Consider the following 16,672-nt stretch of genomic DNA (forward strand, 5'->3'; position numbering starts at 1 on the left):
ATTCCCAGCACAAGTGTGTTGTTGACGGTGGCGTTTCCATATGCAGAACAGGCTGTGTGTGTGGTTTTATATTTATTTTTTATTTTATTTTCTGCTCCCAGTGGAAGAGCCGCTATGGCCTAGGTTCAAATCCCCCCTCCCCAAAATGGTTTTCTCCTTGAAGCCCGTTTGGCCTCGAGTTGTTGGGGGATGTTCAGGGTGGCAATGGGACATTTCTCCTCATGAGGAGCGCTCAGGCGCTGGGACGGTGCCGCCGTTCCCGTGCACGGGGCCCGCTCCCACCCAGCACCACAGGCAGACCCCGCCGCCTCCAGCCCCTCGCTGCCCGTTCCGGGCCGTTTCCAGTCAGCTCCCAGCGGAAAATCGCCCCCCTTCTTGGCCCCCCCCCCAAGCCGTGTGCGCGCCCCCTGCCCGCCCGTGCCGAGCTCCGCGCCCTGCGCGGCCCGGCCTGAGGGGAGAGCGCGCGAGGGGGGGGGGTTAAGGGGAGGGGGGGGGAGAGGGGGCGCTCCCGCTCCCCCCGCCCTCCCCGCCAGCCGCCCTTTCCGCTGCACCAATCGCAGGGCGCCGCTGGCGTCCCGCCCCCTGGGCTCGACCAATGGGAACTTACTACAGTGTTGTGGGTGGGGGCGGGGCCGGGGGCAGAGCCACCGGGCGGGCGGGCGGGCGGGCGAGCGGCTCCCGGCGGGGCTCGGCTGCGTTCGGCTGGGTTCGGAACGAGCTCGGCTCGGCTCGGTCCGGTTCGGCTCGGCGGGGCTCGGAGCCGCTCGGCTGGGTTCGGAGGGACTCGGCTCGCTTCGGCGGGGCTCGGGGCGGCCCCGAAGGCGCTGCGCGAGAAGCGGCGGGGGCGGCCGCGCGCGCTGCCGGCGGGCGGGTAAGTCAGCGCGCGCGGGAGCGGGAGCGCGCGCGCGCGCCGCGTACCCCGGGGGGGGCGCGCCCGGGTTTTGCGCCGCGGGAGCGCGCGCGCGCGCTTGGGCTGCCTGCCTGCCGCAACGCCTGCCTGCACGTGCGGGGGCGCGCGCGCGCGCTCGCGTTGTAAAGGTCCCCGCCGTGTGCGCGCGCAGACCTTTTCCGCGGGGGCGCGCGTGTCATGGAGGGGGACGAGGGGCCGGGGGGGTTATTGGGGTCGGGGGCGTCAGGGCGGGGTTATTGGGGCCGGAGGGTGGCAGTGGGGTTGGGGGGGCCAGGGGAGGTTATTGGGGTCGGGGGTGTTATTGGGGTCAGGGGTGTTGTTAGGGTCGGGGGCGTCATTAGGGCTAGGGGTGTTATTGGGGTCAGGGGGTGTTATTGGGGTCAGGGGGTGTTATTGGCACTGGGGAGTTCCAGGGGGTGTTATTAGGGCTCGGGGTGTTATTGGGGCTGGGGTCCCAGCCCGCCGGCAAGCTGCACGTCCCTGCCCACCCCATTGCCCACCCCATTGCCCACCCCAACACTCCGGGAGCACCGCGGTGTCCCCGTGAGTTGGATACCGGGAAGGGCCGGTGTTGGGGTCTGCCCCGGTCCCGGGTTGTTTCTCAGGTTATTCCTGGGGATATTGGTTAAAAACACAGGGCAGCAAAAAAAAAAAATCCTATTTGTGAACAGCAGCGCGATGCTGGCTTTTGTATTCCCTCGCTTTTTAGTGTTCAGGGTTTTAAGGCTTTCCTAACTGAATGGGTTTTGTTTGTGAGTTGTGGGGGATGTGTGGGGACGCTGTCCCGTGGAGGCTCCTCCTGACCGCTCACTTCTCATTTCACAGCCCCATTGAAAGAAAATGGTGTAAAAAGGTAAAAAGGCTCAGTGCCGTCCTGGAAGGGCTGGCAGCACGGGGCCGAGACCCCTGTGGTGTTGTGGTGGTGCCGTAATGGGGTCAGCAATTCATTAAAGGTTTTCCTGCGCTGTTTTGGGGCGGTGGCTAACGGGGCTGTTCTCCTTGCTGGGCACCCCGTGCACATGACGTTTATTTTAATGCCCAGCACGGATGGTGCCGACCTGTGGCACCTTGAGGTGTGTTTCCGTGATGGTTTTGGGGATGTTTGGTGGGATTTGAGCTGTGGCTGACACCGAAACCTTCCGCAATAGGGCTGGGATCCTCCTGGGAACCTAACCGGCTCCCAAAAGCGGCACCAGGATGAGTGCAGGGATCCTCACCATTAAACCTAGTCCCTGACACCCAGCTCTGAGCTCTGTTCCCTAACGAAATCACCCAAATTGCTGCTTGGGTGAGGCCGGGTGAGCGGAACAGGAGGGACCTGTGCTGAAATCCCCCCCAGCAGCATGAAGCCGATCCCTTTTGGGGGCAGCGGGGGGCAGCCCCCTGCCCGGCACCGCTGCTGGGATGGGGACGGAGCCCTCGCAGCCCCTTCCAGCCCCTTCCCGAGTGCCGTGGGCTCCTCCTGCTTCAGCCAATTCTGCTCCGAGCCGAGCGCTCACATCTCCAGGAGGGCGCCTGCCAGCTGCCCGCCTGCACGGATGCAGTTTCAGGTCGATTTTTGGAAAGCGGCGCAAAAAAATCCACCCTGCTGCTCGTGGAGCGGGTATTTAAATGCTGGGATGTCAGGCAGGAGGCACTTCACTTCCCTTTAAAGCCTTTATGAACCCATCCAGCAGCCGTCGAAGCACTGCTTTTGCAGGAATTTGGTAATTTGGCCTCTGTTGGATGGGAACCTTTTGGGTTTGGGCACTGGGTGCGTGCCTTGGAGCAGGTGGGGTTGTGGTGAGAGGGGTCTGCAGCAGTCCCGTTACCAGTTCTGGTTATGAATTCCGTTTTGTGCTTTTAAACTCACTTTCAGGTTTCCCAGTTTCTTAACCCTGTTTCATCCCGATGCCACCTCCCCGGCGTTGGTCAATGCCGCCTGCGCGCATCCAGGCTCGGATTTTGTTTTTGTCTCCTGCATCCCCCTGGGGAAGCCGTCGGCAGCGCTTTGTGTCCCGCGTGGCTCACCAGCAGGGCTCGGCGACGCCTTGCAGCGCTCGCTCTGCTTCCTCGGGGCTCATTTTTGGCCATAATCCCATGCAGACAGCCCGGGGGGGCCGTACGGAGCGGGTCCACCTCGGACCCCTCACCTCTTGGCTGCTGGCCCTGAAGATGCAGAGGCACGGGGCTCTGGGGGCTGGGGGCTGCGGCACGGCGGGGATTTGCCCTCTGGATTAGGGGGGGAGCTCCGCGGCCCGCGGTTAATCCAGATTACCAGCCCTGGGCTCTTTACGCTCGGCCGTTGTTTACGCTCTCTTCGCGTTCGCAGGAATCGTCGCTTGTGTAATGCCAGCGACCCAAACAGTCCTAATTCTGCGGGATCCCTCTCTTTTTTTGCTTATTTTTAAAATTAATTTTCTCGGTGAGAAGAATAGTTCGGGCATTGGGTGCGTGGCGCAGGCGATGATTCCGGATTCTGATCCGGATCGTGATCCAGATCCCTGTGTAAACGCATTCCAGGTGTGCTCAGAGCACAGCACCCGCGCTCGGGAGCTCCTGGGGGGCACCGGGCACCCCCGGGAGGTGCAGGATGGGTCCCAGCCACGCTTCGAGCCGGCCCCGAATTACGGCTGCAGCTCGGGGCCTGGTTTGAGCGCAGCAGATTTGGGCGAGTTGGCCGTTTTCTGTGAAAAACACAATTCCCCTGAACTCGCGGGTCGCCGGTTGTAGGCTGATTATTTCCCCCCCTTCCCCGCCCCGCGTAATGCGTGTGTGTGAGAGAGATAATTAAAAGCTTTTCGTTAAATAAATGACTAAGCTGCTCACGCGGCTTTGCGGCCGGATCGCCGAGTCCAAGACCCTCGGAGGCAGAAGATGGGACGGGGCTTTTACCCACGGGGCTGCCACCAGCGGGGACAATCCCGGCTCATTTTGTGCAGCCCCCCGAGCGTTATTTATTTCCCAGTGTCCCAGCTGGGCCCCCAAAACCAGGGCTGATAACTCCTGCCCGTGTTCCCCTGCGATGCTGGCGTGCACGGGCAGCAAAACCAAGCGGGGATATTTGGGGTTTGCTCGAGAGACGGTGGGGGTGTTTAGGGAGAGGCCACAGCACAAATTTCGAGGGCCGTGGTTGGCTTTTATCCCTTTGACGTGATGGAATATTTTATATTCGTGCCCCAGTTTTCTGCTTCTTTTCACCCAGAAAATGGGAAGCGTGCGGGCAGCGGCCGCTCCCGGCAGCCTCGTTTGTCGCTGGCAGGGCTCGTGGGAGGCTGACATCAAATGGTCGGGTCCACGTTCAGCAGCCTGAGCCAGGAAATGTTTTAAACACCAAATTGTGCTCGCACGTGGCTGTCCAGTCCTGCTCGCGGTGCTGGGCACGGAGCTTGTTGGAGAGGGACTCGGGATGGGTGAATTTGGGGCGATAAATCCCATATTCACACCCTAAAGGTGCCTCAGCACAGGCTGAAGGCAGAGGACGTGCTCCCAAGCTTCTTGTAGGAGGCAGGACAAGGATTGCTGGCAAGGAAACGGCGTTTTGGGGGTGCTCAGGAGCAAGGGCTGGAGCAGAGGTGGGGGCACCGTCCCCATCCCCTGCCCTGCTGCTGCTTTTAGCTCCAGCTGCCCACTTGAAAATGAGCACGTGAAGTCAGAAACCAGGAAGGAGACGGGGAATAAACACGTGGAAGATGACAGCAGAACGCCCAAGTTGTGCTACAGCTGCTGAAATAACTCCTCTGGGTGCAGATCAGGAGCTTTTGGGGTTTGAGGAGGTGCCCGGCTGCGGGGAAAGCGACTGTTTTCAGCAAGACTTCGGATATCTGCCTTTAAGGAGGGTTTAAGGGCTTCTGTGCTTTCCTGGGGAGGGGGAACAGCCAGGAGGAGCAGATAATTTGGGAGATAAAAATATAGATTCAGTATTTGTTGCTTTTCCCTGGGTTTCCATGTGCAGGCATGGTGGAGAGGGCTCCTGCTGGTGCTCGGGGTGCGGAGCTGATCACACAAACCGGCTGCCTTCAGCCCTGGGGGGTCCTGAAAAATAATTCAGTGGGAGGTGAAGCCAGGAGGAGTCCCGGGAGGGCTGGGTGCTGAGCTCCCCGGTCGCCTTCCTGGCGTGTGTGCCGTGCTGGAGGAAGAAGCTCCTCTGGAGCCGGGTTGTTGTGGAGCTTTTTGTTTTGTCTCGTGTGCGGCTGCTTCCCTCCCAGCCACCGGGATGCTCGCTGCAACAAACGCTTCCTCTGTTTATTTACGTGCGGTGCTATCGGCTCTGAGCTCCCGCCAGTCTGTGTCTCCTTCCCCTTCCCTTCCTCTTCCTCGTCCCTTCCCCAGGAATTGGCTGAAATCCCCTCCTTGGCCAGGGGGATGGGGGCTGCCGGGCACTTTGCTCTCCTGCTCATCCAAGGACCGACGTTTGTCCCCACCTGCGTGCTGGACCAAGCTTTTTCTGTCTCATTTAGCATCTCAGGTGGGACAGTTGGGGCTCAGTGCCTGTCCCTTCCTGCCAGAAAACGGTGTTTGACTTCACCTGACCCGCTGATGACACGTGGTGATCCTCCTGTGGGTTATTGAACAGGGGGGAAGGCTCTGGCAAGGCAGGGAGGCTTGCAGTTAAAGTGAGATTTAATATTTGGCTTTTTCCACAGCTCGATTTCTCCTCTAAGGCTGCTGCTGGGAGCGGCTGGGAGTTGTTTTTTGGTGAGGTCTCATCATACATAGCTGAGAATTGCAAAAACCCCACAGCCCCGATTCTGCCCCGCGCTGTCACCCTTCCAACCAGGGCTTTGTCCTGGGCATGGCGAGCAGGAGCGCAAGGAACCACGGAGCTGTGCCCCTTTGGTGCGTTACCCATGAGATCAGCTAAAAAACGCGGGTAGGTCGGTGCTTTGGAAGCGGTTTCACCTTCTGAAACTTGTGACTCCAGCAAAAAAAAAACAAACAAGTGGCGGTTGGTAAGAGTGAAACCGAAGGCTGATCAGTCGTAGCTCCAGCAGCACTGCGACTTCACCGCTAGAAAAGCATCAAGGGGCGGGCAGGGAGCCCTCCTGGCACCAAAACCACCCGTCAGAAACTTGGTGAGCGTCCTGCTGGGGTGGAGAGGACGCAGAGCGACCCTGCAGCCGTGCGTCCTCCTGTGTGGGGTCTGGGAGCTTTTGGTGCTGCTTTGGGAAGCAGGGCTTGTAAGTTGGTGCTCTCTTTTGAAGGAAAATCGGTCTCTGCTGCTCCAAGCAGTGAATTATTTTATTTTTTTTAATGCAAATGGGAAATAACTGACTCAGAGCAGTGCAGACATTTGGCTTCTGAGTGGCTACTTTGTCCTGCACGCGATGAGCCCGCGTGGCACCTTGCATGGTGTATGCAGGCTGTGTTCCTGCGAGGAGAAGGGGTGCTGTGGGATAGCAAGCAGACTCTTCATATGAAATATATTCAGGGTTAGAAAGACACCTTGTGCTGTCCTAAGTACTCAGCTGAACCATCCCAAACGTGGGCTGGCAGCAGAATCGAAGCGCGGACAGGAGCCCTTGATGTTCTCCATCTTTTTCCCCTTTCCTAGAAGGCTGGTGCTGCCCTGGCCTGACGTCGTTGGGAGTGAATTTAGCACTGAAAGTGCAAAAAAGCACCACACAAAGTGAAACACACATTTTGGAGGATTATCAGCACAAAAATTAGAAGGTGGCTGTGGCAGTGGCTTGCAGCTCTTTGGCACGGGTGGCACTGCCTCGGCGCTGCGCAATGGGCGGCTGCCTGCGGAGCTGCAGGAAAAGAGAGCAAAGTTTATGAAATCTTGACATCTGCCTTAAAAATGCTTTGTTTTCTCAAGGTCCTGCAAAAGAACGTCTTATGCCTGGGTGGGTGTTAAGTCTGAGTAAGGCAAGTTGCAAAATCTCTCCCTGTGCTGGTGACACAGCCACGTGCCGTGCGGTCCCCGTGCTCCTTCCCAAGCCTGCTCTGGCTCTGAGCACCCCCGGCTGCTGCTGCTCTGTGCTGGCAGCCCGGGCTCGGTCCTTGGTGGCCAGGAGGGCTCCGTGCTCGCCTGGTGGGCCGCAAGCCCCCGGGCTTTGTCCCAATGTGGGCTCCTTTGAAGCGGTGCCACCGACCCCGCTCTCTGTAATTACCGCGAGCTCTTTAGTGCTGAGTAATTGGGAGCAGTAATTGGATGGTAGCTTAAGAGCGGGAGGTTAAACAAAACAAACAGGCTCAGGAGGGGAATGACAGCAGGTAAAATGGCCAGGAAATGGTAAAAAAAATGGCCAATCCTGGCCTGGTGCCGCTGCCCCCAGCCTGGCACTCGCCGTGCGCTCTGCCAGCGAGCGCAGCGATGCCGCGACGTGCAGCCCTGGGGCCCGGCTCTGCCACCCCGGCCGGACAGCACCAGGGAGGTGAGGCCTTTAGGAATCCCCTTTGCTTAGGAATCAGGTAATGGGATATTCTTAACGGGGAGCTTTAATTCATCAGAGCGGTTCCTGTGATCTCTGTAGCATGAGTGATGGAAACAAGCCGGGGCTGTGCGTGCACGAGCTGAAGTCGCAGCTCCGAAACAAGCCATGGGCACGGCGAGGGATGCTCAGTGCTGCGCAGCACATCGAGGGGAGCTCGGTTCTACGTTTGTGTGTCTCATCTTTTCCCTCCTGTTACGAAGCCACCCTCCTGGCTGCTCTGCCAGCCACACAGAGCAGCCGGCCTCCTGGAGGTGGGGACATGCCCGGCACCCAGACCTCATTTGCCTCTTCGTTATTTTCGTCTTGTGGAACCACTGCCGAGGAACGAGTACCGCCCGCCTTCAGCTCCTGCAGCTTATAAAGAGAACCTGAAGCTGTCGCCGGCGAGGAAATGCAAAAGAGGAGGCTTCAGAAGGCGTTTAAAAGCAAAAAGCTGGCCGGCACGAGCTGGCTGCCTGGTGGCAGCCGGGTGAGCTCACGGTCGCGTTTTGCTCTCTCCACTTTTTCGCCCTGGCTACGTTTGAAGGGTCTCCTGAGCGCGGTTTTAGCCCTGACAATGCTATCCACGGAGCTTGCAGAAAAGAGGATTTGGGTGGCATTTGCTTCCCTTGTGCTCCCTGAATGCGGCTTTCAGCGACATTGTTGTGCGGCTCCTGCCGTCAGCAGCTCGCGTGTCTGGCGGGCACCCGCAGCCCTTCCCCAGCACAATTTGAGCTGCGGCTCCTCTGCTTGGTGCCTTCCCTCTGCAAACGGGACAAGACCAGCGAGTCCAAAATCCTGGTGATATTCTTAATTTGCTGGGCGTTTTGGTGCTTGCTGCATGTCTGAGCCCTCCATGGGTCCGTGGCTCTCAGCTGGATGAAGACGTGTCAGGCTCAGAAAGGCTTCAGCCGGGCGTGAGGCAATTGCACAACTGGGATTTAAATATGAAAAAGGGAAAAAATAAGCAGAGCTGCTCCAAAAAGCCACAGGCAGCTGTTAATACTGAATTTGCATTGCTGGGTGCATACGTGTGCACGCAAGCACGCACACTTTGAGTAGGGTAAGGATTATTGGGGACCTACCTTGTAAAACAAGCAGCAGTAGGACACGGAGTTGTGTACCCAAGATGGGCGGCTTGGCCAGAAAGCAGCGTTAGTGTCAGTTGACAGCAATCACAACGATTTGTTTTAATGAGGAAATATTTAACCTGTCGTGTTCTCTCTTCTCCATCTGCTTTCCCCTGCTAAAGGAGTGTTTTTGTCCGGCACGTCTCGTCATTATTATTAATTTAATGCTGCCGTCTTTAAGAAGTCTCGTGCCATTTGCTGCTGTCTCCTCAGCCTGAGCCTGGCCGGGAGCATCCCCACACCAGTGGAGCAGGGAAAGCTGCTTCGATCCCCAAAGCTGAGCCTTGGTTTCTCCAGCACACACCCGTGGTCTGCCTGCGAGCCTCTGAGCTTGCCCCGGGGCTCTCTTTGGTGTGTTTGGGGACCTCAAGGTTCTCCTGGTTCAGTGTTTAATGCGAAATGAGAGTGGGGAGAACAAAGCAGGGAACAATTTCCCGAGAGAAGAGCGGTGCAGGAGGCAGAGCAGGTCGAGGGCTGCTGACTGCCAGGGTGGGAGGTGAGTTTTAGCCCTTCTTGTCTATAGGGCAGCCCGCGGGCTCCTGGTTGGGTGGTGTTGGGATCAGCAGCAGAATTGAGCATGGCTGGAGAGGAGGATGCTGTGATGTGTTATATGGGAACGAGGGGCCAGGAGCACGATGCTCAGTGCTGGTGCTGTCCTCCTGGTGCCCTGCACTGTGAGGAGGGGAATTGGAGAAGCAAAAAGGCTGCTCCAGAACCTCAGGCATCGCAGGGCCGGTGTTTGTTCGGTGCTGCCCTGGCCTCAAAACCTCCGTGAGGCTCGCTCCTTCCCGTGCACACCCAGTGAGCTCAGAAGGGAAGGCAGCAGCCGACAAGCAGCCCTTGTAATGTGGGCTCAAAATGTGCCTGGGACTCTCCCTGCAGTCACTCGGAGCAAGCAGAGCTTCCTTTTCCTTCCTGCAGTCTCAGGCAGGCAGCACTGGGCCACGTTTCCTCCCTGCAAACAACTGCAGCACCTGCGGGCTGGGGGACCGGGGCCAGAGACGAGCAAAGTGGGCGCTGTGCGGGGGCACGGGGCTGCTCGCTGGGGTCCCCAGCAGTGGCAAACACCTGCAGGATCCCGTTACCTTCCTCTGCGTGTCTCTAATCAGCGCTCCCCCTCTTCCCCAGGTGATGTCTAATGTCCTATTTCCCATGGCTGGTAGGACAGGCTGCCTGCTGGAGCCCAGCTGCCGTGTCCCTGGAGCGATGAATGCATTAGGGCACGCGTTGGGCGCAGTAATTCAAAGCAGGACCCCCATGGAATAACAGCCTGATGGCCCCGTGGGCAGGCAGGAGGTGGCAGCGTAATTATTTTGGGTTCGGCAGCAGGAGCGGGGTAATTGAGTGCTCACAGGCACTCGCCCTCCCAGGGGATCAAAGGGATTCCTGGCAGCTGAGCAACTGCAATGGAAGCACCATTGTGAACCTACAGACCGGCTACCAAAAGGCAACGCACCAAAATAACGGAGTGAGACCCCAAAACGTTGCCCCTCCGTCCCGGGAGCCAATATCGAGGGCGCTGCCTGAAATTGCAGCTTTTCCCCTGCCAGCTTCCAGCAGCCGCACCCCCGCTGTGCTGCTCGGGGCAGGCTGCGGGGGCTTTTTCAGTGCTGTTTTAGGACTTCGATCCTGCCCTAAAAGAGGTGAGTGTGTAGGGACAGCTGCCCCTGGGGTGCTGTGGGGGTGTCCGGGGACAGCACCCCGAGAGCTGCCGGCGGCGCCGCGTGGGAACCCGGCTGCGATCCAGAGGCTGGAAGTGGCTGTTTGCAAACGCCTTGCATCAGCTGTGGCACTGGAGGTAATTAAGGAATGAAAACTGCCGCACACCCCCTAATTAAGGGGATTAAAAGCGAAAGCTGCCTGATTTCACTGCCGGCTGGGAAAAAAAAAAAAAACAAACAACAAACAAACACTGGTGGGGATGGCTGCGAGGCCAGGGCTCCGCACGGGGCTGCTGCAGCCACCAAGTGCCGAAAGGAGAGGCTGTGGGGAGAGGGGCAGGACGGGGCTGCGCTGATTTGGGTCTAATTGGCTCTCGAGCACAGGAGGATGCAGTTACTCACTGCCCTGCGGCCCTCCCGGTGGGGTTCTGTTCCCAGGGGGGGTTCAGGCAGCACCAGCTGTGCGTGGAGGGGGCCGGTTGTGGTTTTGGGATCGGGGAGGCTCCGGGCACCTCGAGGGCTCTTGCTGTTCCCTGTGCTACAGAAACACCTCGGTGCCCAGTGCCTGACTCATTCTGGAGCACTTTTATTTCCATTTCTATTCCTTTTGGGGATCAGGGAGGTTTGGGGAGCAATATCTTCTTTGTGCAAACTTGAACCCGAACACCGCGGTGCAGCCTCGGGGTGGGTGAGTGTCCCGCTGCCTCCCCCAGCCCCAAAACCCATCGCCAGCCCTCGGAGTGGGGACAACCTGAATTTGTCTCGATCAAACCGAATCCACACCTCGAGGCTTTACAGACAGCTTCTGGCTCCCGAATTCCCCCACCTGGTGCCCAAAGGTGCTTCCCTGGGTCTGTCCCTCCTGCGTTCCCCGTGCTTGTGGCACCGCAGCAGTGGGGGAGCTGCTTGGGGTTTTGTTGGGGAACTCCAAGGAGCTTTTTGGTGTTTTTAAAGCTAAGCTACCACGGTCGTGGAAGTTTTCAGGTGGCAGGTTTGAGGCTCTTTCTGTGATGCTCTGCAGCTCAGGGGTTGCGGTGGGAATGGTTTTCTCCTCCCTGGTGAGGTTTTCCTGCCCCGTGCTGCTGTGTGCGGGGCTGAGCCCTGCAAGGAGAAGCCCTCAGAAGAGGTAAAAGGCTGAAGGGTGGTGGCTGCCTGACTCAAAGCCTCTTGCAGCAGCACGGTTCCTGCGGTGCTGTGCACCCACCCAGCGAAACTCAGCCGGGTGAATCTCCCTGGGCGCTGACTCACTCCCTTAGGGCTTGACCAAGCTTTTATAGCCGTGTTCTTGTCCCCAGGGCTGGGTCTCTCCGCAGCCTCTGGCTCCAGAGCGAAGGTCTTCCTCCCTCCAGCCTTCCTCCAGGCCAGCACGTCCCCTCTGTGCCCCCGAGCATCCCCGGTCCCTGCGTTAAGCCTTACAGGTGCGATGTTTGGGGCTTGCTCACGATTGCAGCGAAACAAATCCTTGGCTGCCCCATGGTTGTGGTGAGCACACCGGGGCAAAACACAGAAATAAATTGAGCCTGGCGGCTTGGGTGCTGGTGTGAGCTGCTAAATTGCTCCGAACAGCAACAAAGCTGCCTTGCTGGTGCCTCTGAGCAGCCCTGGAAAGCCTGGACCTGGCTCGCAGCGCAGGATCTCGCTGGGGTAAGGAGCAGCCCCTGCACCAAACGTCTCGGCTCTTTGCGGTGTTGGAAGGAGGAGAAGCAGAAGCTGCTTTACAAGGGAGGAGGTCTCAGAACCAGCTTAGGGTCGCGTCGTGCTGCCTCGTTGAAATACCTGCACGCCCCGTGGCAGGCGTGGAACAGCAGCGGCGTGAAGCCCGTGCTGAGGATGCTTTCGGGTTGCTTTACTGGGGCTGGGCAGGAGGCGAGCCCGGAGTGACTCAGGACGTGCCAGCCCTGCTTTCATACCTGACATTTCTTCTATTTACTCTTACCGTGACCAGTTATTGTCCCTTTTAAAAAATTTCGGGCGTTCCACGAGGGCGAGGCTTTGGAGGAAGATGCATTGTGCTGCAGAAGGATGACCACAGCTCGGGCAGCTCTCCGTAACATCCACGGTGTGCACGAGCTGGGGCTGCGTCCGTCCTGCCCCTGCTGCTCGGTGCCCGCAGGCACTTGTGGGGCTGTCGGAGCAGCGTGCGGGTCCCTCCCCGGTTCCAATTATAGAAACAACCAAAGGCAAACCGGCACAAGCGGAAAGTGTTTGCACCCTGTGCTGGAAGCTGCAAGGAAGGAAAACGAGCCCTGTTATGTTAAACCTCGAGTGTAAATGAGGCACAGTGTGAGTAAACACATCTGTGTTAAGGCAAGAGGAAAAAAAAAAAAAAACCTCATGAATAATGCATGCAAAACCCCTTCTATTGGCTCGATTGAGATGTGTGGCTTATTTCTGTTTAACTGGTGCCTTAGGAAGTATCGTGCTGCTGGAGGAGGAGGAGGAGGGCTGCTGCCACGCGTGGAGCCGCCGCGGGTTGGCCGTGCCGTTTCTCCCGTGCAAAGTGGGTCTGGGATGGGGTGGGAGTGGGAACAAGGACATCCTAAACCCAGCTCCTGACTCCAGTGTAGCAAAGCCAGGAGCTTCTTGGCTTTGCTTGCTTGGAGCACTCTCCCAAGCACAGGTCCTGCTGCCGTGCGCCTCGGTGCTTTTTTTTTTTGCCGAGATTTCTGGTGCCAGCCCCGTGCTGTGCGTGCCGGGTCCCCCCCATGGGACGCAGCAGCCGGGGCGCTATCGGCAGGGTGCAGGCGGCGGGTGCTGGAGCTGCCTTGGGTGGGGACGGGTGCTCGGGTCCCTCCCTTCCTCCCCGAGGCCGGGCAGATACCGGAGGCTGCCGCAGAGCCGGGTTTCAGTTCAGCGACCGCCCTGAGCTGGGCTGGCCGCTTCCTTTGTAGGGTTTAGTGCGCCTGGGTGGCTCGCAGAATTGTTTCTGCGTGGGGTTTCTGCCTCGTGTTCGAGGCAGAGGGGGGTTGGTTCTGCTTTGACATCTGTGTAGGGCTGGGAGAGCCCTGAGAGTTGCTCCTACATGATGGGAAGCAATGCGTGCGGTGCTTGTTCCCAGGTCCCTCTGCTTTGGGTCCGACTGTTCCAAGTTTGAGCCAGTTTTAACGCATCCCAAATGGGCATACCCTGCCAAACCCACTGCCGTTGACCTCAGGCACATGTCTTCATTTAAATTTTGGGGTTTGCTGATGAGCCAGTCCCCTGAATCTCGGTGACATCCAGGTCTGTGGCATCCCAGAGGATGTTTGGGGATCTGGGGTCGGGGCTGCGGCTCGGCTCGCTTGTAATGCACGCCTCTAATGCGCCGTTTAGTCCGGTCATTCCGTAAGCCCGCTATTCAGCTTGACAGAAATGATTTGCTTCCAGCAGATGGTAAGCTACTATTTTTTGCCCTCATTTAAATAGGAAAGCTGTACGGCACCAGAAGATGAAAGAGGGGCACGGTGCTGCCGCCGTGCAGTAGATTACAAGGGCTGGGCTGGTGAGAATTAAATCCGGGCGGTTATAATGGACCATCTGCGGTGTGCCTCTGCCTTCTTCCCCTGCTTGTAGAGCCCGCGGCACCTCGTCCTACTGCTGGGGTGGGAGTAGGGCCGGCCGGGCCACAGCATCCCTTTGTTAGCACCCAGCGTATCGGCACAAGGAGGTGATGCGCGTTGGCTCTGTACAGTGCCCGTGCTAATTATTCTCCTCATCAAGTATGATAAAAAGAATTTTGCAGGCAGCTTTTTATTGCTTGGCTTTGCCAGACCTATTTGTCCCATAGCCTTCAGTGGCAGCTCTTTGGAGGTTCAGCTTCAAATCTCTAGAGGTGTTCAGTGGGAGGCATCCAAATTTCTTATTTTGTTTGCAAAGAAAAGCACACTGAGTCCTCTGCTGCGTTTTCTTAATCGTATTACAAATCATCTATAGGATGCATTGCTCAAACACGTGTTCTGCTCGAGGTGAGTGCAGTTTCAGTGCACATCTCCCACCTGAAAACACCTTTTATACACGTGTGCCTCGCTGCATGTGCACCAGGTCCCCGGGAGCCACGTGCTCAGCCCGAGCCCCGTGTCTCCCAGCGTGCAGTTGCACCTCTTGTGAAATGGGAAAGAATGCGCTTCAAAAAGAGCCTGCTGTTGCTGCAACTCTGGGATTTTTTTGGGTCTATTTTTAGCAGAAATTTCTCGCTGACAATTTCTCGCTGTCTCCAGTTCTCGCCGGAGCAGGAGCGTTCGGTGGAGCCGCACGTTTCGGGGCAGGGAGGCGGAGGCAGCGCGCTCAGGCAGCGCGGGTGCGGTTATCTGGTGCACACCGCCGCGAAACGTTCGCCTTCTGAGAAGGGAGTGTGCCTGGGGGCAGCCCTTCCTCTCTTTTTGCAAGGCAAAACCACCCAGGATTGGGTCACAGGAACGGTGGGAGCCGTTTTCTTCTGGGCTCGGGAACAGGACTTAGGTGTTACTCCTGGTTGGAGCAGCGAGCGTGCTGTAGCTTATTCATGTGCCTGGATGCGGGAGGCTGGAGCGTGCTGTCAGGTAAGGACGCTGAGGGATGTGTGTCTGACCACGGCTGTTTCTCTGAGCCACTGAAACTTGTCAGCAAAGGACCCAAACGAGCAGCACGGTTATTTCCAGAGAGCTAACACGCCGTCACCTAATGACGGCTTCCTGGGAGCGAAGTGAGTAGTTTTGCATCCCTGGGGCTGGAAGGCTTTCTCAGCAGGGATCTGTTGAGCAACTCCGAAATGTGCATTTCAGATAAATTGTCAGCCTGTCGCCTCCAGCACGTGTGCAGGGTGCTCTCTGTCCCGCTCCAAAGACCTAAAGCAGGTGTGAGACTCTGCTCCCGGGAGATGCCAACAAAGTGTGCTGTGCTGTGCTGCCTTAGGCTGGTGGCCCCGGCCGCAGCCTCACACATGTGGCCACAATTGCAATCCCACGTGTTTCGGGTCGTTGGAAGGCAGCAAACTCTTACATGAGTAATGCAGAAGCTGCCTTGGCTTTTTCTGGGCTGGAGGTGAGGGGAAGAGGAAGAAAGGAGAGGTATGAGGGAGTGTGCCCGTGGATGGGATGGACCCGAGCACCGCCTTTGCTCTTCTGATGTCTGCAAGAGCACGGTGTGGGGCTGGACCTGAGCTCTGATATCCTCTGCTCCTCAAATGCTGCTGAGCATGGGCTCAAACCACAGATATTAGGAACAGGATCAGCAGGTAGGCTTTTTACTCACTTTAAGCCTCGAGTTTATTTTGCTTAAAGGAGAGAAGTGACTCTGCAGGTGAAAGCAAGCTTGCAGAGGCACCGTGTGCTCCCTCCAGCGATGCTGCAGGGCCTTGGGTAGAAAAAAGGTGAGCTGGGAGACTGGGGAGGTCAGAGGGTGTCTGGGGGGTTGGAGGATCTGCTGTGCAGGGGACAGGAGGTTCATAAAACCTGCTCCGAGTGCCTTTAATTACGTTTTCTTCAGATTGCTTCCTGTTGCTGAAGACTTCCTGTCTGAAGCAGGATGTTCTTAAACATCAAAATGCTTACATAGAATACGTACTTGAACTCTTTTCTGAAGCGAGCAGATATTTACTCAGAAATCTCCGAAGGCAGCGTGTCCATTTTGCTGTGCTTTGCTCATTTCCGTAGCATTAAGCGCTGTCTCTCCGTTAGACTTGTGATGATCCCGCTATTCAGTCTGTCTGGCTTCAAACCCTCATCCTCTCCCCAAACCCTCCCCCAAAACCCAGCAGTGAGAGATGTGATGGGGCAGAGCAGGAGGTGAGCAGCACGGCGATGTGCAGTGAGCAGGAGGACCAGGTCCCTCTGCCGCCGGTATCGCAGAGCTCCTGGGGCTCCTGCGGGGTCTACACAACTGCCTGGTGGAACAGCAATGGAAGAAAATGGATTTTTAAAACCCGCTTGTGGTTTGAGTGGGCATGCCTTGTCCAAACAGTGAGCAGAAGAGCAGGAACCTGGCTCTTCAGGCCAGCTCTGCTGTGGGTGTCCTGCTACGTAGTGAACATCTCCGTCCCACAGAGGTTGAAGGAACCGTTTTTTTAAGTGATACGGCCCCTCGGTTATGTGCCCTGCTTACAAATTCCATTGCTTTCATTCGAAAGCTCAAGAAACCCTTTTTGAACGTAAAGCTTCAAAGGGAGAGAAGCGGTGGGCAGCGCGCTCAGGTCGTGCCGCAGGACGTTCGGCTGCACCCGGTGAGTTCTCGGTGCTGGCATCTCGCTGCCGCATGAAATGTTTGTTGGGAAGGGAAATGCTCCTACGTGCCCATCGCCGCATCCCCAGCCCAGGGAAGGGCATTTGGCTGAAGGAAGCCGAGCTCTGACGCGATTCCTGGGGGGCAGAGGAAAGACGCGGGGATGTTTGTTGGTCCCCAGCGTGTCCCACCTTCCAGCGCTGGGATGAGCGCCGTCCACAGTGTGCCGCGGTCGCTGCTTTGAAATCCAAGCAAGTAAACAGGCTTGTTCCAGGACTGTTAGCATTTAAAGGGAGCAAACTACGTCCAGAGGAAGTGTTTGTTTGTGGGCTGTCCCTTCTGTTTGCCTCAGTTGCTGAGGCCTGCTCTGCCAGGCCCCCTCCCTTTGCTCCGCATTTC

At 57.7% G+C, this 16,672-nt stretch overlaps 1 protein-coding gene across 7 annotated transcripts in view; it reads left to right on the forward strand.

The window, feature by feature from the left end:
• EPB41 (erythrocyte membrane protein band 4.1) overlaps positions 1–16,672 on the forward strand; it is an 85,728-nt gene that overhangs the window by 15,242 nt on the left and 53,814 nt on the right. Inside the window, exon 1 of one of the 7 annotated variants that reach the window (XM_027443967.3) lies at positions 644–871. The exons of 3 other annotated variants lie outside the window; for them this stretch is intronic. The gene's annotated coding sequence lies outside the window, so the exon portion shown is untranslated. Of the gene's footprint in view, positions 1–643; positions 872–12,509; positions 12,600–14,305; positions 14,617–16,672 lie in introns of those variants that run through there. 3 more of the 7 variants (XM_027443970.3, XM_072027427.1, XM_027443968.3) reach the window with 3 other exon arrangements.

Source organism: Anas platyrhynchos, chromosome 24 (genome assembly GCF_047663525.1).
Source record: "Anas platyrhynchos isolate ZD024472 breed Pekin duck chromosome 24, IASCAAS_PekinDuck_T2T, whole genome shotgun sequence".
Classification (NCBI taxonomy): Eukaryota; Metazoa; Chordata; class Aves; order Anseriformes; family Anatidae; genus Anas; species Anas platyrhynchos.